This window comes from Plectropomus leopardus, chromosome 24 (assembly GCF_008729295.1).
Source record: "Plectropomus leopardus isolate mb chromosome 24, YSFRI_Pleo_2.0, whole genome shotgun sequence".
NCBI lineage: Eukaryota > Metazoa > Chordata > Actinopteri > Perciformes > Serranidae > Plectropomus > Plectropomus leopardus.
In genome coordinates, this window is record NC_056486.1 from 13689308 (window position 1) to 13711522 (window position 22215).

The 22215-nt window shown below is 38.6% G+C and overlaps 1 protein-coding gene across 1 annotated transcript in view; it reads left to right on the forward strand.

The window, feature by feature from the left end:
• The window catches only part of LOC121963028 (cordon-bleu protein-like 1), a 54859-nt gene that overhangs the window by 15777 nt on the left and 16867 nt on the right, over positions 1–22215 (forward strand). Inside the window, exon 11 of the transcript XR_006107192.1 lies at positions 17177–17301. The gene's annotated coding sequence lies outside the window, so the exon portion shown is untranslated. The remainder of the gene's footprint in view (positions 1–17176; positions 17302–22215) is intronic.

A 22215-nucleotide genomic window follows, 5' to 3' on the forward strand; every position in this document is an offset into this window, starting at 1 on the left:
ATATTTTCCTACAAAGTATGTCTAAATTATTGGTTGTTGTGCTGATATTCCTAAAGAAAAATAATTAATTAATAATAATAATTTGGGGCCACAAGGTATTTTCAAATTAAGTAAATAGCGGTGTGTGGAACAGCAGGACTCTCCCATGTAAATGATGTAAAAATGATGTAAGAGTTTGAAATATATTCGTTTTCTAGCAGGATTATCACAAGTATTGTTCTGTTTGTTGCAAACAGTTTGCCAGTCAAGGTCATTAGATCCAGATCTCGTGGAAATTAAAAGAACTACAAATAAATTCTAATAGAAGAAAGTGCAGTTGTGAAAAAAAGCTGGTTTCACAAAGACAGGCTGTAAGTATGGCTTCAAAGTAATAGTCGGACTTGAGATTGACGTCTAAATTCATCTGTTGTATGGAGTAGTTCTTGACTTTTTTGGCCACAAATTCTGGGTAAATTGAGACCTTTTTTGAACAAACTTCGATCCATAGTCAGAGCAACTATGTTTAACTCCATTTTTATTCACCAATTTGTGCCTTCTCTGCATCAATTTATAGTGTAGATGTCCTAATATTGTCAAAATAAAAGTCCCTTGCTATTTTTCATGTTTCTGTTGGGGGGGATAATTAATAAACATTAAGGAAATCCAAACCTGTGCCATGGTGATTAACTTTTTTGGCGTGAATCAGTAGTACATAATTCTTGAAACTGTCTAACTTAGGGGCTGTACTTTATTTATCAGAGCAGGGGTGTGGCTGAGGTGTGACTTCATGTTTTGTTTTTTTTTTTACATCATGACCCTCCCCAGAGCTACAGATATTTTCCTTTAGCCTCCCTGAGCAACTGGGAAAATGCATGACCCTGCCTTCACCACAAATAATTCACAGTTTCTGGCTGTGATAAATGGTATGATTGTGGAGATTTTTAAAGAAAACATGCCTTTGAAACTTACTTGTGGGTTTGGGGGTTTTGATAGTATTTAAAATAAATACAAAATACGACCATTGAGAGCTGAACGGCCCTCCCCTAAGCCAAATATTTGCCATAAGCCATAATGTAGTCATAATATTGCTTAGTTTTTGTTTTCTCCTACCTATTATGCACCATTGGGGTTGGCTCAGTTTTGTTTTGCTTTTGCATAATGACAATAAAGTTTTTGACCCAATTTGAGATTAAAAAAAAGAAAAAAAAAAAACAAAACTTGCTTCTCTGTGCCTAAAAAAATATTGGAAGTGCACCACACCCTCCCCGCTCATAAATAATGAACAGTCCCTTCAATTAGATTAAAGAGCAAAATGACCTCTGGCCTGACACTATACAGCGGTCTAAAATATCTTTGTGAAACCAGTCAAAAAATCGTGTGGAGAAGTTCAGAGGAAAGTTTTAAAAGTTTGCAAAGACAAAAGTTTCCTGATGAATTGTGTGGCGTGCAGAAATCGTTGAACATTCCCTTTGTCCCGTGATAAGATATTGATATCCTCAGTGCTACACTTAGAGAAAAAACTCAAATTTTGCACATCTTCTAAAGCACAAAATAAGCATAACAATATGACTTGGCCCACATACTGAAGTCTAGTGCGAGTATACATAAAAAAAAAACAAAGAAAAAAACCCAAACACAGATCAATAACACAATAGCTGGCCCACACAAATAGCGGTAATCCACATTTATCATTTATTTATTCCTTCATCTCTTCATTCATCTCTATTTAGCTACCCATCAGATGCATCTGCCTTGTGGTTTGAAGATGCCCACGAGTCAGAATGTGATTATAAAACAGTGAGTAGGCCTCGAGGCGTGCTTCACTGGATCCACTGTGTCTGCATGTGTGTCAGGGGCGCACATGTGCATTGTAGACTACTAATATATGTGTGTTTACATGGCACCTCCATGCTTGGGTAGAAATAATCAATAGATGAATCACCCAAAGCAGTGTAGCTCTCCCCAGGCAGTGTGGTGCAGCTTAATGCTATTCTTTCCATTCACCTTGGGAACGGCATCCATCAGGCCTCCCCCCAAAGTGAGGCACGGTTGCCTAAAACATCACCACTGCTTGAGGGGCTGCTTGGAAAGTGATGCGGGGAGAGCACAGTTGACCTCTCACCTCCTCCATGTTTGCGCTCGCTTCCCTCCTCTTTGGCGGAGCGGCAAATCACAGAGTTCCTGCCTCATTGGCATTGTCAGGCGCTTACAGTAGTGTTTATCTGCATTGTGCTGGTGGTTAACTGGTTCAAATGTTATGGAAATGATATTTACCTCTTCTTTGATCCTGTAAACTCCAAACAGGCAGGGCTTTTTTTTTTCTTCCCCCCCTGGTTGAGGGAAAGAAGGACTTAAAGAGGCGCTAAAAATACAAACAACAGGAAAAAATAGATGTCCAAAAACTGAGCTGCATGGTGTTAAAATCAATCCATTTCAAGGCTCTCTGCTGCAACCGAAGCCTTTTTAAATCACTGCTGCTTTAAAGGACATAGTGAAACATTTCTGACACAAACCACAAAGTCAAGCCAGTTTGATTCATGATGCTCGGCAGCACTATATAAAATAAGCAACCAGGAACAAAAGCAGAAGCAGCGTTTGATGGCTGAACATACAGTAGACGGCCCCTGTTGCTTCATGATAGATAGTGGACAAGCCCTATCTCTCTGTCATTTTTCTTCATTCAGCCCTTATCAGTGAATCCTGAGAGAAGGGGAAAAAAACGCGACTCTCCTCCGTGATGAATGGCCGACGTCTCCGATTCGATGCAGTGACAAACTGACACAATCACTGCGGTTAATTTGTCACCGGGGGCTGCTGCTTTGATCAAAACAGACGCCCCTGCCCTCTCATTCTATACAATGAAACAAATTAGCTCTTTAATGCAAAACAATGTATTTTTCTCCGTCTGATCCGTCACCCTGGCGTTCGTCTTTGGCTTCGCTCAACTCTAATCACTCTAATGATCACACCATTTGGCCGTAATCTCACCGAAAACTTGCCAGTAATGAAGCTCTGAATGACAGTGCAGTGCTGATTTATAACCAAGAGGGGGCACAGTAATCCCTGCTTCAGATCTGAGACATTAAGACGGGTCCTCAGAAATACATTGACTTTGATGGCAGTACTGAGATATATGTACTGGACTTGATTGTTGCAGAAAAAGCTTTTCCTTTTTTTTTTTTTAATCTCAGAATTATATAACCCAAACACCTGGAATTAACTTTCATTTATTAATATTTTTGCGCACTTAGTTAATAAGATTAATTTTAAAATCCTAGGGTGTGACTAAGAGCTTTGTAGGACTGGACTGCACCACGTTTTTTTCTTGTATATGTCAAAGTAGGGCCTCAGTGTGCCTCTTGTTACTTAATCCAGCTAAACTCAGATTCATTGTAGTAATTCATTCAACAACAGCCTGCAATTTACAATATAATTTATGGCTTAGGTACTACTAAAATACTTACTGGTTTCTACCAGTACTTTAATGTATGGAATGGATTACATTCCCAATATACAACACTCACTGATGCAGCAATGCTCATGGTTAGAAACTTAAAAGAAAAGAATAAAAATCTTGGCGTAATTCTTTGGATTGAATACAGTTTAGGTGCGTTTCCTGTTGTTAATGGATCAATACAATAAAAATAGAATTACAGTTAGTCGGTAAGGTTGCCCTGACAGAAAATCCATCTGACAATAAGTACTAAAGAGATATACATAATCCTTAAAGATTTTTCGTGCAGTCACAACATAACTACATGAAACCAAAAAGAACTAAAACATACTAATTAACTTTATTTCAATTTGTAGCGCCAAAAACGACAATATAGAAAAGGCGAGTAGAAAACAAAAAAGCTAATTTCTTGAGTGCAAAGCTACGAGAAGCTTGCTGCCAAAGATAAAAAAGCTATAACACAATGAAGTAATGTAACAGTGTAATCCATAGATGAAGTGGACAAGCTAATCTTGTTATGGCACAATAAGAACAAAGTATGCCGGCTGTAACTGCAGAGTAAAAACGAGGTGTGTGGGCAGTAACAACAAAGTCTGGGGGCTGTAATTACATACTGAAACAAGGTGTGTGGGCTGTAATTTGGGATGGGCATTTTAAGTAACTTCCATACTTGAGTAATCACACAAAAAAAATTAAAAAAAATTAGAATGGGAATGTAAATTGGCCAACAATGGAAATCAAGTTCTTTTTGAAGCTTATTTATTGAACGACCAGGATTCAGTTAGCCTTTTAAAACCCTAAATTCTGAGTTCACGCGAGAGAAAAACTGCCATCAAACTGCCGTCAATGTTGCGTTAGACGGCATCACTGATGGACCGTCTCGGAGCACCTCTCCTCCGGGTCAGTTTGGCGATGTGTAGCACGAGCTAACACAACAGCAGCGGCTTACATGTGATCCTAACCGTTTAAAGAAAATTGTCCCAACAAACTCACAACGAGACTGGCGGCTTGACTGTGTCATTAAACCTGTTAAATATTATAATTATATATATATATATGTGTAAAAAAGTTATTTTCACATGTTAGAGGAGCGGTGGAGAGTACTCATTTAGAGAAATCTGACAACCAAACAAGTACTCAAGTACTCATGCCCATTCCTAGCTGTAACTACACCTTTAGAACAAAGTTTGGGGGCCGTAATTGCACAATAAGAACAAGGCGTTTAGTCTCTAATTACACATTAAGAACAAAGCAGTTATGTGAAGTGTTGACCATGTTCCCAAAACTTTTGTTTTTTAGCACTGTACCCAATATTAACCGTATTTACAAACATATATTTCTCCTTTTCTTTAAAATGTAAAATACCTGTAGCATGCAGTTAATATTCATTGGTACCTGATTCATACAACAGAGCGACAGTGTAAGTCATGGGCTGTATTATTAAAATGCTGCCTTTCACAGTCTTATTTGCAGGCCTCTTGATGGAGCCGCAGCACTCAGCAGCATTCCTAAAAATACTAGAGCTTTTTATTCTTCCCTTTCTTTTTTGTCTGTCATCATTAATAATTCATCTCTTTTCTTGGATGCTAAAACAACAACAAACAGAACAACAGCTCAGATAATGTATTCAGTCAAAAGCTCATTGTCTAGGGGAGGAGGAGAGGGGACAGCGAAAATGTGCACTGGAGTGAGACAAGAGAGCACCCCGACAGGGAGAGGCTCAATGTCACTCCACAGCATGGCGGGAAGGAAGAAAAACAAACGCCAGAGGGGAAAAATAAAAAAATAAAAAAAGAGAGAGGAAGATACAGTTTGTAAGTCATAAAAGCCCAATTAGAGGCATTAGGGTCCTAAAATGGAGGATTACAATGAATAATTTGTGACTGCAATTTTTTCTGACTGATTGTGTCATTAATGTGGGTGACAAAAAAGGATATATTTTTGAGAAGGGCCAGTAGAAAAGCTTTCAATGCAGAAAAAAACAAAACAATAATTCAAGGTTACATGAATATGGTGCCAAATCTGCACCCCGGCCGTCCATTGACTCAGCTGCCTTACTTTAAATCTCTTCACTCCCCCGTCACCCCTTCATTTGGAGTAGCTCGACCTTGAATGTCTCCGGTGTGAACCAGTGCCCCAGCTTTCACATTACGCCAGAATGGATCCTGACTCATTCAATTTAAACCCATCAAGAAAGCACAATACAAGGCAAATTAGCTGCCATTATTTAGTCACTTTTATGCCCCCAATTTGAGGTTATACGACAATTAGTTACATTTGTCTCCACTGTCTTCATGGTTGTCCTGTTTTCTGTAACATACATGGGTCTCTTCAACAGGCTTTTGATACTTATATTATCAATTCTTAAAGCAGAATATCTAATTTAACTCTTATTATAGGACATGTAATCCTCAGTGTTCATTTTATAAGGCTTTCTTTAATTGAAAAATCACACTCAGTCACTGACTTTATGACAGCTCTGACATACATCTTTTTTCTCTTAACTGTTGCAGCATTTATTCGCGTAGGATTTCTGAGAATTCAAACATTGACTGTACCTAACTTTAACTTCAACCTTAAAAAAGCATAAAGAGATGCAAAGAAACTGCAAAGAGACAAAAAACAGCAAAAAAAACAACACAAAATAATCTTAAAAAGACAACAAATACCCAAAAAAGACACAAAATAACCTCACTGAGACACAGAAATACTACAAAGGGAAGCAAACTGACTACAAAGACATACAAACTCAACACAAAAATGGTCTAAATAAAAACAAAGAGATGCAAAACTGTCCCAAAGACACAGAAAACGATGACAACAACAGATGTAAAGGAACTACAAAGACATGCAAAATAACTGCAGAACAGGAAAGGTAAACACAAATAGACACAAAAAAGCACAAAGAGACACAAAGGAACCGTAAAGAAACACAAAATTACTAAACTAAGGGGCAAAATAATCACAGAGAGACACAAAAAAACAAAAAAAGACACAAAATTACTTTAAAAAGACATAAGACTACAGCAAAGACTCAAGATGATGACAATGAGTTGCAAAGGAACTACAAAACTACACAAAATAATGAGCAAAATAACCACAACTAGACAAGAGCGCAAAGAGGTGCAAAGGAACTGCAAAAAGACAAAACGTTGCAACAGAAGGAGGCAAAATAAAACAGGCACACACAAAAAAAACAAAATAGACACAAAATTGCTATAAAGGGACACATAATGATGACAGGGATATACAAAATGACTACAGAGGCACACAAAATTTCATCAAAGAGATGCAAATGCAGAGACACAAAATGACGACAAAAAGGGGCAAAATTTAAACAAAGACACACTAAACAACCAAAAAAGACACAACATTACCTCAAAGAGACACAAAACAACCTCAAAGAGACACAAAATGACTACAGAAAGGGGCAAAAGAAAAACAGACATAAAAACTACAAAAAAAGAGACACAAAATTACCTCAGAGACACAAAACGTCTAAGAAAAGAAACAAAGAGACACATTACCACTACAAAGAGATTCAAAACAACACACAAAATAATAACAAAGCGATTCAAAGGAACTTAAAGGAGACACAAAATAACTACAAAAAGAGGCAAAATGACCACAAAGAGACATACACACAGAAAAGGGTTTAACTTTGAATAAGTCTGAAGGCTTATTTTAATATTTAACTCTGTAAACGTTCATTTTTTCTCCACATTTTTCACTTTTTATCATCTTTTTGCGACAGAAAAACATCAGTGTGTGGACATTTTTCAGATGGCACGGTGCTGTCTATACACACCTGATACTACTTTTTGAGAAGCCTTAGCCTCAGATCAAAGTACAACCAAAAGCAAGTCGTGTTGTGGAAATGAAGTACAGCATATGTGATTTATTTCTTTATATATGCAGTCTATCAATAATATGTTGCTTCCTTTATTAAAACACGAGGGATAGAAGAAGTCAAGGAGACACAGGAGAGAAAGATCTGGCAGGAATCCATTCTAAGCCAGCGGGAGTACAGAGGCGCTTTCCTTCCAGAGGGAAAAGATAAAAGACTATCTTTGAATGCAGTTAATGACTTTTCTCACCTGGAGTCTGTGTTGATAACTGTTTCCTGAGTTTACCTCTCATCAGGCCTGAGCAGTGACTGCCCAGACCCAACCCGCGCCTAGCATCCATCTCTCCTCCTCCACCTCCGCAGACACTGAACCTCTCTAAAGCATATCATTTACTACATTTTTTCTTATCTTATGCATTGTCGTGCTGCGGTACGCGCGCTTTACATCTGCTATGAGTTTAAGGTGGAGGCCGCAGAGCCTGCCGCTTTCAAATCTCATTTTGAAGAGTCTGTTGAAGAAAAACCGTCGGGGCAGCGCTATTAACAGGTGTTCGCGCCACCTTCCAGCTTTGGCTCTTTATTAAGCCTAAAGGTAGCTTTAACCTCGGTGCCATCACACTTAGGGTAAACAAACATGAACCCTACACGCAGCAGGGATCTTCTATTCAGAATCTGTTATTGCGTGCGTGAAATGGTGATTGTGCAGACGAGATGCTTGGACTTTAATGCCATTTTATCTGCAGGTGTTTTGTCGAATTCTGGCCGTTTTTTTTTAATACAATATGCAATGAAAGGACACATACAAAAAGCAACTTTGTGTTAAGTAAAAAAAAAAAAAAGCAGTTAACAGAAGGTCTATTTTGACAGAGTGGCCCCAGCTGTCTTCCAGAAATAATTTGGCACAAGTTTTATTCATGTTCTGCCTCGTGGCTCAGCTGTGTTACTTTAAGGAGCTTCAACCATAACCTTTTTTTGTACTTGGGACCATCTACCTCATCTGCTTGCAAAAATATAAAATGAAATCATGTTATAAATATATAAAAGTTAAGCTTTTGCAGGTTTTCAGATACTGAAGGAAAATCTTTATCATGTGCTCTTCATTTGTCAATGTCACTGAAAAGAGATGTTTTCCCAGCCAATTGAGTGATATATGTTAGAGCCACTTACTTCTATCTATAAAAATAGCACCTGAATGTGTGTAAGAAGCAGCCTTACAGCACAGCAACCTTTACTTTGTCCTCACAATCTGTTTTCAAGGCAATAAGCAAAGTTCCGCATTGAAGAAAGTGCTTTGAACTTACTTTTAATTGTATGTTTTTTTCAGATATTGTAAAGAGGAAAAAAAGGGGGTGGGGGGGATGCATACCTGGCTCTATCTGTCTCAAATGTAATATGAATTCATGGTATGATACCTGGAGTTTATTAATTCAGGGCCACAGAGACAGCTGAATAATGAAATTTAATGAAAATTTTAGATGGACTAAAAGTCAGAGTGCTTCCGTCATTAATTTTAAAAGCACACATACCATCAGGCTTCGCACAGTAATGATAAATTCCTCCATTGGGCTTCATGTTATATAAGAAGTGTTTTCAATACTGTCAAGAAAGGACTTTAGGTTTTTCTGCATCCAGTTGAACTGCAGGATGCAATTCTGAGAAAGAGTTTGTGTTAAAGTAACAATAGGGACTGTCGGAAAATTGTTTGAGGTTGGGAAGATGTAAAAAAAGTAAAATACTTTAATGGACCGTTTGTCTGACTTAAAAAAGCAAAACACCCTCTCGCCAAATATCTCGCAGTCAAATGTTAAATGGGTACAACTGGTTATTAATTATTATTACAACTGGTGCATATAGACTTTAAAATCATGTTCCATTTTAGATATAATGCAGGCTGAAGCATAATGTGCTGCACAAAGTGTGAGGTAGAAGTTGCAGGAAAAAAAGAAAACCAGCAAGCAACCATAAAAGTGTAGTAAAAACAGTAAAAGTTAAAATTCAATGAAATAACAATACCAAAAATAGAGCATTAAAGGAGAAGACTATATATGAATTTAGTTCGAAAAAGATCTAAATGCAGAATAAAATAAAATCGACCAAAACAAAATGATAACATGAGTAAAAATGAAAAAAATGGAAAAAAAAAAAAAAACAACCCTAAAATGTCGAACTAAACCACTGAAACTACTGGACTGAACTGTATCACTTATGAGAACTTTTACTTTTGATGCTTCCAGTACATAATACTTGTGTACTTTTACTTAAATTAGATTATGAATGCAGGTATTTTTACCAGTAATGGAGTATTTTGTATCGTAGTTAATTAGAGTTTGCACATTAGAAAATATTGCAGATGTTGAATACTGCTTACATAACTTTTCCCTCTTTTTCAACCCGCTAATAATTTTCATGCAGTCCCTTATTAATCAGCAGCGTTTTCTTACCAGGACAAAAACAGAGCAGGCAGAGCCTAATTGTACTATCTTGTGTCACAGAGGATGAACGCTGCATCTCTGTAGCCTTCAACAGCTTCACACTGAATTGAAAATGAATTCCGTAACTGTGAATGAGCGTATAAAGGTGAAGACGAAAGGTAGCGCAAGTCAGACACTCCTCAATAAATCAGAACGTACAGGAACAAACAACCACCTGAATTGTTCATTACTGCTGAGCTGCAGCACAGTGTCTCTCACACTACGTGTGGGTATTTAAGGTTCTGGCATCATAAAGCAACAAAATTTCAAAGCGATTTCTTCAAAAAGAACATTTTATAATCTTCCTGTGACCCCTCCTTTTTTTCATCTTATAACAACAATTCTAAAAGACTGGTCGGTCTGAGAGAAGTCGGCACTAATGCAGTGCTTTATTTAATTGTCAGTGCGCTAAAACTTAATTTCAGGTCAGAACAATAAATGTGAACAAATCAATTAAGTTTAAGACCTGAGCCAAATGCTATTCTCTCAAGAGTAGCCTTCAACATTGTATCTGAAATGAATCCATTTAAAATAAATCCACATTCTCAGCATAGCAGGCTTCTTCACAATTAATTGGGTTACCAACTTCTTTTCAGAATATGTAAAATTAAGTTCTGAGTCAAGTTGTGTGGCAGTAAACATGAACCAAAAACTATACTTCAAGTGTTGGTAATTTTCAGCCTGATGGCCTTCAGTTCTTCTTTTCTATGGGGCCTAGTTTTTGCTATATGATAGAAAGACAATTTTTAATAATTTAATAGGAAAGTGTCCTTGTTAGGCAACATTTTAAAGCACCTTCCTCTGCCTGCCTTTATGTGCTGTCTCCCTGAGTCCCTCTTTGTCTCTGTTGCTTCTAACGCATTGAGCCAGCACAATAGGTCCACTACCAACCAAAAAGGATGCTGGCAGGAGAGTAAATCCACTCAGATCCCTGTGGTTTACTCATCCTACCTCACGTCCCGTGGACTTGCCACTATACCTCGGGCTCAGCGTGGGCTGCACTCAGCCAAGCATGGTGCTATTGGACCAGCCGTGGTAGCCCTATGTACTTTGACCCCAGAGGAGATTGGATCCTTGGTTGTGGAGGAACTTAGCGGCGGCTGCCTCCGTGGCACCGCAGTATGACTCCTGACAGTGGGATAATGTGTTAGTTGTAGAGTGATAAGACTCCAGGCTGCAATAAATCAGGAGTCAATACAGGATAGAAAGGATCATCCTCTTCACTTTTTTAACTTTTTCTGTGTGCAGAGTGGATTTAACAGTCGTGCATGTCGAGCCTTAGCCGCCAACCGAGCAATCTGATGAATCCTGAACTGCTGATGCATAGAATAAATTAAAAGTTTTGTGATGTATCGAAATCCACAACAAATATATTCCACTAACAACTTTTGAGTATCAAAGCCCGATATCACATTATTCCCTTTGTGCCATAGAGCTCCACTGCTGTCCAAAAACACATCAATGAGCCCATTGTTGTCCCGGCTGCTATGTATCTTCATTACAGTGAATGTGGGCACTGTAGTTTATTTTGAGAACAACACTCTCCTGCTGCCGCACTAATACAAAACAGTCCGAAACAAATGCAGTATTTTCTCCAGCTTGGGTTGGCTAAAACCTACAGGGACAAGCCGCTTTAGAAAATGATTTATCCTCTTTTAAGAATTGTAAAAATAAGGTACATATTACCATTTTTTAATATTTAGGAACTGTATGAAAATGATTTGATGCGGAAAGAGTGGTTGAATCTTATGTTTCACTCCCCAGCTTTACTAAAAAATTTGGACCTGTCACTTGACTTAGACTCCACATGAATACACAATTTTCTGCCAGAATTAGAACAACTAAGGTTTTTTATTGTTGGAATTGGTTTGTTTTGGCTGTTTGCTTCTCAAGGATTTAAAATGGTTGTAGTTAAGTATGAAACAAAACAAAACAAACAAAAACATCCTGTAGACTTAAGGCCGTTTTGTCTTCATGGGATTTGTTAATTATATTGGGAAAAAAATGCAAAATTTGAATGCTTGATGAAAATGAAACCACAGGGAATGTAATTTTATCCTTTTTTTGCTATCAGCTTAACTTTTTCTATCACCTACAACCAATATTTTGCGGATTGTAGCAGTCAGTCGAGCAACATTAAGTCGCTTATCGAAAGCATATCTGCCAAATGTAACCCTGATGTTTGAAACTCTGTCTAAAAAACAAAACAAAATTAGCCCATCAACTTGGTGTACATTTGGCAGCAAAAAGGTATCCCTATATTTTTTGAGCAGGTATACTGTCGACTCTTTTGAAGGTGTTTGTCTATGGAGTGTCAGAGCTGTCAAATGATGTTGTCACATAAACATGTCACCGCGACATCCAATATCGAGCCCCCGTCCACTCGCTGACAGAGCGACGCTTTCCTCTGTTAAATCCTCTCCTTGCCTGCACAGTATGACTCTTCATAAACAAACAAACAGAGACAAAAGACAGCCGAATTCTTACATGTCGAAATTCGACTCTTTGAAAGCCAAAAAAGAAGGAAAGCGCTTCCAGTGAGCGGCTGTAACAACCAGCAACTGTCTTCCACTTAACTACCCATAGCTTTTGAATTGCATTAGAATACATGAGGACTCCTAGACAGCAAGGTGCTCTCCCCTGGTTCCTAATGTATGACTATTTCATATGGACAGGAGAGGGGGGCGAGGGGGAGCTGTCTGTGGGGGTGATTGACACAGGCCCACATTAGGAGCAGCTTTTGGAAATAGGTCCGTGGAGATTTGGCGGATTGGGTCTGCTGAAGGAACGGTGTCTCCGCGAGGAGCCGTGCCTTCTTAACCCCACTCATTGGTATGCCGATGTGCGGGTAGCGAGCCGTGCTCCAAACGGCACAGCCTTCCAGACTACCCCCCACCCCCCAACACACCGCTACGCAGACACAATCCCACTGAGGACCCGTGACGATATGCAGCGTGGAATACTGAATCAAAATAGACTCCAATTAATAATCACATAGTTAGTTCATTTTTTGGGGCTCCTTGCGTGCATGCTGTGGCCTGCAGGATCCTTCCAGAAGTTTCAGCAGGGAAAAGTTTGGTTTAAATTTCCCCAACACACACAAAAACACACAGGAGGCGTCAAACATGTCAACTCGGTGGAAATAAGAAAGGGCCCTTGAGTCTGTCTCTCCTGTCCCTCCCACATGTGACAAAACACAGGCAAAATAAAATGTTTAAATTTGGTTTTAGATCTCACTTCTGGTCTCTAGAATGAGAGGAATAACATGTCAGCATTGAGACATACTCTGCTGTCAGGTAAGAAGACAGAATATCACTTTACCCTATTGTGACTTTGAACTATATGACGGTAAGCAGACAGATTGTTTTTGTCACAGAACTAACTGACCTTGAACCCAACCGTTCTCTTTTCAAACTCTTCCTCCGTACATCTAAAAATATTCCCATCAGAAGCAAACTGATAGAATTTACAAGACCTAATGTCATTGCAAAGAAATATTACCACAAACATACAGTACATATTTTTGTCTTTATCATTCGAAGGGAGTTATCATTTAGCAAGCTTTGAGGTCCAAGGTGAGACAGGAATATTTGAGTATGCCTAATGAAAGGCAATATAAAAGGTGCCTCTTGTGTTGTTTGAAATCAGCTTGTTTTGTTTTTTGGCTATGTTACATGTGCTGGCACTAATTATACAAGCTAGGTAGTCCTCGCACATTCAAAAAAGAAAACTCGACCATTTTTGACATGTTCATTTAAAGTTACTAATCAGATGTAAATATGCAAAGCAGGTCCCGATGGGATTTCTTTGATATGCAAATTGAAAGTGCAAACAAAGGTGGGGGAGATTTTTCTTTTTTTTTTTTTTAAAATAATAAAAAAAACCTCAGACAATCATGACATTCTGTTAAAAAAATAAAAATGTGAGATACCACCTTTAACGGCATTTAAAGACCAAGGCCAGAGCTGGTAGCATTGATGCAAATATGTTGGCACAATAAATTAAAAAAAAAAACAAAAACATGCACTTTGAGTTCTACCACAGACACATTTTTGACTCCTGCTGTTATATCAAAGCTAGCGTCCGGTATGAATCGTGTCCTATTTGGCATTCACCTGCATCCCAACATGCAAATTAAAAGTGCAAACAAAGGTGGGGGAGATTTTTTTTTCTTCAAAATTATAATAAAAAATTCTCAGAGATGGTATAGTTATCACATTCTTCTGATTAAAGAGCGAAAAATGTGAGATACCACCTTTAACCCTTTCATGTTAGATGCTTAGATGTTTTGACAATTATTGAAACACACAAATTGGTTTGTTTTCTTTTGAAAATATGGGAAAAAAAGGCAAGGAACAACTTGGACAGACATGTTCTACGAATTGCAGAAAATTACTCTATTTGGAAAATCATTCTTTTTTTTTTAAAGCTAAGGGAAAATGTCAAAACATGTATTTTAATTATATATTTAAATTAATTTCATGGAATTCTCATTATTTTTAAGGGATTTTTCCTGGTAATTTTCTTGTTTGTTTTGTTTACTTTTTTGTTGCTAATTTTCATATAATTTTCTTCATAAAGTAATACCTGAATAATAAGATTTATTTTTATAGCACTTATTAAACTCATGATAGAAAGTGTTTTAGACATAAAATCACAATAAAACCCACACAGGCAACATTTTAAAAGCAAAACTATAACACAAAAGAAAAATATAACAAAATATAACTCTGGCCTTCATCTAAGTAAAAGCCACACTTGAGCGAAAGTACAGATTCCATACCAGAAAATAGCTTTCAAAGAAGTCAAAGTCATCTATTGGAAGATTTCTTGAATAAAAGTGTTAACGTATTTGGTATTTATTGTGTTTGAGCATCATAAGTAATATTATGATATTAAACGTACTGAAGTATTAAAAGTAAAATTACAATTAAATGCTAAAAAAGCTCCCAAAAAGTACTTTAAAACTGTAACAACGTATTATTGCTTTGTTTTTTTTTTTTACACCACTGAGTGTCCAATATGAATATTTCCCTTTTTGCCATTTGCCTGTTTCAAATCTGCGAATTGACATTCTGTTGAAAAAAGAAAAATGTAAGATACCACCTATAATGGCATTTTGTAAGACTAAGGCCAGAGCTGGTAGCATTGCTGAAAATATGTCAGCAGGATTAAAAAACACACAGTTTGAGTTCTCCTGTAGCCAAATTTTTGACTCCTATTCATATATCAAAGGCAGCGTCTGATATGAATCTTGTCCTATTTGCCATTCGCCTGCATCAGAACATGTAAACAGGCATGACAGTGTTCTTCCCCCTCCTCCTATCATAACAGCAACTTACTGGCCAGTTATCTGTTTGATGGGATGTAAAGGGAAGGTCAGTGTTTCCATAATTCACTCCAGAACCATAAATCACATTATATGATCTCCTGCGCACAGGGAGCTGGCGAGTGCTGCTCACTCTGACTGCAGAAAACGACCAATTCACTGCTGTATAATGTGGCACTTACGGGCACAGGTGGTGGTATTAAAGACGTTGTTTTCCTCTTTCTGTCGTTCGCTGTCTACATGTATGCTCACATTAATCGCTGAGATCTTACTGCTCTTGATCACCATTTGCTAGCACAATGTTAGCCGGCGCGGCGCTCTGACTGTAGCTGACAAAAGTCCCTTTGTGGTCAGCGATGGGAAGCAATGGAGGGAAACTGACTTTTATTGACACGAGGCTGTCAGAATGGAGACGGCACCGCTGTTCATTTCCAATTTCAGCCCACAGATTGGAATCCGCCGCTGGGCTCTCCAGTGTCTCAAGCACCATTTTCTGAACCTATGGTGTGGAAAACATGATTTAATTCCTGTTCAATGCTTTTCATCAGATTCTCCATCTCTCCAAATCGTCTTTGTGTGGCATCATATTGAAGGAGTAATTGTGCATCACTGTGGATGGTGGAGTGCAACATCCTCTGGTAAAGCCAGGGGGTAAAATTACAGGCGGACAGTTGAACTACGGAATATTATACAACTCAAGTTGCAGCTTGATTGCTTACATCTGTGGCATATTTACCTCTTGCGAATTGCACAAAAACGAGGCATCCTCCAGCACAGTAATGCAACACCCTGCTTCCACCTTCTTGGCCCTGTACTTACAGTTTACAATGCTGTGATAATGTTGTTTTTCAGTGAAAGTGACTCAGGGACTGCAGTCACAGCTGTGAAAACAACTGCAACTAATGAAAAGTGACTGCAAACCAATACCTGCTATAGGATCAATATTTTAATCACATCTTTGTGCAAAGTACCATCATGCTGCTCCTTTGGTAGATTTCCTCCTGGAATGCAATATGGTACTTTTTCTTAGTATCTTTTTTAAAAAGTGACCCAGTGGTTTGTGGACTTCCGTTCTGACACCACAAGTTACAGATTTGTCCAAGCCGAGGTGACCGTGTTTGGATGAGAGCACTGAGCTTCGGAAGCGGCCCTTGAGGAGTAACCAAGGCCATGATTAGACAACAATGGCCCTACTAAAAACGGAAAAGTCTTTCCTTTGTATTTTTAAAAAAGTTTGGCATTTTCACATGGGGGATCTGTGGGGATTGACTCACTCTTGGAGCCAGCCTCAAGTGGCCATTCAAGGAACTGCAGTTTTTCTGCACTTCAGCACTGGCTTCATTTTTCAGCCTCTGAGGTTGCTGCTTATTTCACATCTGTATAGCCTTTATCAGTGAGTAAAGCTTTGTAAGTTAAAATGGTTTACTTTTTTCCATCTATTTTTTTTCCTTCCCCGTCCCTTTCAGGGGCTCCATATCTACTTGTTCCTGAAATGTTTGCAGATGCTGTTTTAACATAATTTTGAGAAGACCTTTATATCCTCATGAACAACATGCACTGACAATGTGTTTGCATCATACCTGTTTTGCCTCAGGTAGCAAGAACCTTTTTTCTGTTGCACGTCATGTTTGATAATTGTGTTGAGCAAACTCAGAAAATAACCTTTCATATTAAATCTTTGGTAAACATGTCACCAAAAATGTATTAGAATATTTAACAAAGAATAGGCAGATCTCTGCTCTACAGTCTCATGTTAGTAATGTGTATGTTACTGCTTTACACTTGACTGAAGGGGTTTTTATATTGGGGCGAGGGCAGGGGTTCCTGACCCTTCTTTTTAAAACTCTCCATGACAATTGCACAAATCCATCGACTGAGGAAGCCCATGAGCTGTTGTCAAAAGCTGAAACAAGTTGTGTTGAGCAGTTTTTAAAAAAACTTCTTTATTTAAAGGCTGGGTAAAGCAAAAATGAGCATTCTTTTGTATAACTGTTGGAAAATCCTCATTGAAAACATGTGCTAAGAGTGATCACGTTGTACTACTGCATTGTTGAGATCAACCATTAAACTGTTATTTTCACCATTTTTGTGTCCAGGACTTTTTGTGCGGGATTAAAAGCCTGCACTGTGACGCACCGGAGCCATCCCTAACATAATCCCTCCCCCACTCCTCCCCCCTATGGAAAAGAAGCAGCAGACTCTCCTTAGCAGCTTATAGCAGGTAACATTAAAGCACACATCCACCGCAGTAAACAGTAACTGCCGATTCACGCTGAAACAAATGAACGGTACGTTAGTGATGAATTTTCTGCATGTGTTTATATGATTGTGGCATTTAACAGAGATGTTTACTCATATATTTATTAGACCGGAAGCGCGTAGCGGGCTTGTGGATCTTAGCAAACTCGCCTCTCACACACACGGGTGAATGAAACGACACTGAGGAACTAAAATAATAAATAAATAATGCGAAGGTGAAGTTGGGAACATCAGGAAAAAATAAGATTTTACATCTTGGGCTCTTAACTGTTCGCAGCCAATAACCAAATATGTTTTTGCGCTGTTATTACAAATGTGCTTTACATGAGACAATTATTTTCAATGGTCTGAGATAACTATTATGTGTAGAGCAGAGAGTTCTGGTCCCAGAACAAGTAAAGCCAGGTGGCATGCTGATTTTCTCACTTTGGTAGTAAGAGTTCTGCAGCTAAAATAATAAGTGTATAACAGCAAAAATAATTGCAGGGTGTTACTTTTTATTAACCGTTAATCGAAATATTTTCACAGCTCTCTTTACTTTTTATGTGAAATGGTTACGAGTGATTACTTAATGTATTCAGGTAAAATGGGACATTTTTCTTCAGTAAAACAAGCATTTTTTAGCCAACCAGGTGCCATAAATCCATGATTTATGCTATTGTGTGCCAACCTGTCATATTACAGACAATTTTTGCATTTTGTCACTTAAAAATATTAAAGAATTACCTATAATTGTGCCACAAAAACATGTCCATTGTGGATGAAATGGCACCCAAATAAAGCGGGCACCAAATAACAGGTAAAGTATGGCAGAATCTTTTTTAAATAAGATCAAATAAGATTATTTATTTAACTATTCTGAAAACATGATTGTCCCATTTGACATTTTATCGGAGTCATGTGAGGGTCCTTGTCCAAAGTCTCTATATTATTTTATCTATCGTCATATTTTCTTCATAAAAATACAGCAGAGAACAATAACAAGGTACCTCCTTTATCCTATTTGCCCAAACGTTATAAATAACCAGAAGCAGTTTCACCTCTGGATTTGGAAACATAACATAATTTGATAGACTCTGCAGTTTTTTAATAATTCAAATTTGACAAGGGAACACATAACACATTTTTCTGCGGCGTGACACAGTCATGGCATAAATCTTTAGCTTTACTCAGACTTTAAGGTTTTAACTGACCTTATCTTTTCATATGCATTTGTTACGAGCCTGAAGTGTAGACATTTTACAAGGAATTAATGTATTTCCAACAGTGCTCATGGGATGAGCTTAAAAAAAGGAGCTCCTCCAGTCACAACTGACACATTATCATGATTTTAAAAAAGATAACAAACTGTAAATTGAAGGGGTGAAATGTTAAGGCTCGCATCCTTGAAGAATTCACCTGTAAATTAACTTAAAAACCTTTATTTGCAGATTGGCATAGCTAAAGCTGGCTTCATAACCAATATTGACTTTGATGAATAAACACCGCACTTACCCTCGCAGACGAGAAACATTCATTATTCCGAGCGTAAATGCGATTCACTTAAAAAAATCGGCTTTGTGTATTTCTTTTAATGACTTTGCAGACATTAGTTTTGCAGTCGTGTGGCGGAGCTGAGCAAAGATTTATCATAACTGCTTTAGGATAAAGAGATTTATCAGGCTGAAGAAAAGTACGCAGAGAAATATCCATCAAGCCGGGTATGTTTTCTTACTTGTTGACGGGCTATTGTGGTACGGCCGGCGCTGTAAGCACGGAGGGAAAAATAGAGAGAGAGGGATTTATTATCCTGTATTGAAGTTCACCCCAAAAGAGCTAGCATTTCACAGGAGCTGCACGCTGACCTTTCCGACAGCCAAAAATGTCATTGAAGGTTTAAGGCAAAGAAATCCAGTTGTATTTAACCAAGCCTTCAAAATCTTTGACATTTCTTCTGATGTTGCCACAGGATGGCACCCTGAAGACTGCGCGCTGGCCTTCTCATAGAGAGCTATAGCTTTCTACACATACAGGCTTCACATGGAAGCAGCCCTGGTGCAAACACCAGTCTTCACTATGAAAAGAAAGGATTTAGAGATATGGCATCGCGGCTGATAAAAGATATGATTTGATCCTCTTTTTTTTTTTTAAGCCTCTTTTTGTCTTCTTTTCTCTCACATGAATGGGTTATTAATTAGGAGAGACACACGCAGGTCATGTGGCAACAGTTGCTGATAATTTTAGAAAGATTATAGAGGTGAAATCAAGATATTCAGCTGCTAATGTGCCCTTTTTTCTCTGTTACACACATCTTAAACCTTATTTACGTCTGCGTTTTTCCCCCCTCTCACTCTCTCTCTTCAATTAACCCTCACATAATGGCTCACACATCTCCGCACACACACAAGTACACACACATACATACCACTGAATCAGTATGGTGTCAGTCTGCATCTTCCCTGCCACTCACTAAATTGGAGAGAGAGCTGCTCTGCGCTCAGGCAGAACTAAACTAGGAAGTGCTAAAGCTGGAGGCAGAAACAAGGGACAAGGATTGGGGAGAGGAGGAGGAGGGGGAGGAGGAGGAGGGGGGGGGATGTGTGAGAAAGAACACAGGGGTGGAGGTGGTGGGGGGTGTGTGCGTTGAGGGGGACACACTCACAACACCACTGGATACCACCGCGGTGGTCCTTCACTGATTCACATTCCCCTAATGCCAGTTGGCAACCTCTTGGACAGGCACACTCTCTCCACGCACACACACACAAACAAATCCACACACACACATGAAACTGGGAGGCTCAGTCACTACCCCCACGCCGCTCTGGCTCACTCACTCTTTTAGAAAATGGACACAATGGTGTGGATGGGTCTGGCTTTAGATGAGGCTCGGCCGCAGATACACTTGCGTAGTCATCTCAGTGGACTGACATCACCTCCAGGAGAGAGGCTGAGGGGCTAACCGTCTATCAGGGAGGACGCGGTGTTTACTGAATCACCCAGACATGTGAAAATGTAAATATCTCAACAGTGCGGCCTGCATATTTTCATTCAATCAATACAGAATTAGTAACACTCTGTCTTTTTGAAATGTAATCATATTTTTGGCTGCAAGCAGACAGAGATCTTGAAGAAGTTTGAAACTGCCGTGTAGGTGGAATGGGAAAATAAATCTGGTAGAATAAGCACGGCCTATAGACTGTATAATAATAGTAATGGATGTAGCCACAGAGACGTCACGCAATGGTTTGTGGACTTCTGTTTTTCAATTCAAGACATTTTTTTTATAAAGCCCATTATCTTATCATATCATTATCTCTCTGTCCTTAGACACTCACGTATCCTAAGGAAAAACTCCCCAAAAACTCTCTTATAACGGGGGAAAAACAAGGAAGAAACCTCAGGAAGAGCAGCTGAGGAGGGATCCTCAATTGTTGTTTTGAACAACACTTTCTCATCTCAACTCATTGAACAGTGCCGCGTGGCCAGACACTTTCCCGTCGACATATGATGCACTAGGTATCCTCTTATGTTTGCTGTTGACTTTTTGGGACATCGGGTCAGTTTATGCTTGTCATATGCGCTGTGTCTTTTCAAAATACGCCTCTGTTTTTACTGGAAATTGTTAGTTTTTGCTTGTTCGATGCATATAGTCTTTTTCAACAAAAGCTGGTGGTTAGGTTTAGGCAACAAAAGCTTGTAGTTAGGTTTAGGCAACACAAGCAGGTGATAAAGTTGACAAAAACCATCATGGCTTGGCTCAACATCATACAGAAAGCAAACAGCAGGTTCCAGGATGAGAGCTGATGAAAGTTTGTTGAACGCGTCCTTCTCCCCTCCTGCCCACTCCTTATATTCATACTGCTGTGAAAGGTGGCCATTGGCTGCCCTGAGGTGTATCATACCACCGCCAAAGGTGACATTTGGCTGCGTTTTAAGCTGACAATACCTGGCAGCGTATCATAATGTTGCAAAAGGTGCCTTTTTGCGTTGGTGTCTGACGCCGGTATCAGCGACTAAGCGGCTGTATTTGAGGACTTGGTGGTGAGAACAGGCTGGTTTTGAAACATGGAGTGTTGAAGTTGGGCTGTAACCAAGTCAAAGCCAGAAGGAGCCAAAAGTGACCGTTTGGATGAGAGGCTGGAGCTAACTCCAAGGCAAGCTTTGGTATTTGTAGTTATTCTAATTTTTACTGGCAAAAACTGAAGCTTAAAATGATTTTTAAAAAGATGTGTAAACCAGAAAACTAAACATTCCTTAGGGACTTTTAGTACAACCAAACTCAACAAGACATATTAGGTGATCAAAATGTTACGATGAAGTTTAATAAACTGAAAACACACTGAAATAGTGAAAGCTGCAGCTATGCCTATAATCGGTGAATCTAGCGTAACGCCATGGTTACATTATGTTGTCGCTCTGGCAGCAACTTGCCAATGTACGACACACACCTGTCACTCAAAGTGAGCACGCCCTAATTCTGCATAACTTAATAACATTTAAACAGGTGAGTTACTGCTGTACTGATGTCATGAAGAGGCATATACTGTATGTATAGAGACCAAATAATTCTGTGTACCAGGCTGACAAGTTGATCTTACTCGAAATAATCTTGGAAAACAAAAGTAAATTTAACTATGAATCTGAATTTATATTTACTTTATATCTAAGTGTGAAGTTTACTTGAAATTTAGGTATATTTACTTAATTTTGTGAAGACGCTTTAACTTAAAAATGACAAGTGAAATGACTTTAGTCTTTTTAAGTGTTGGCAACTTCAGTAAACCAAGTTACTCTGACTTAACTTGATCATCACAAAGATGATTTTATCAGTGATGAAGTTAGATCTGTGTGTTTTCTTAACATCTTTAAGAAAATACAGATATGATTGACTAGT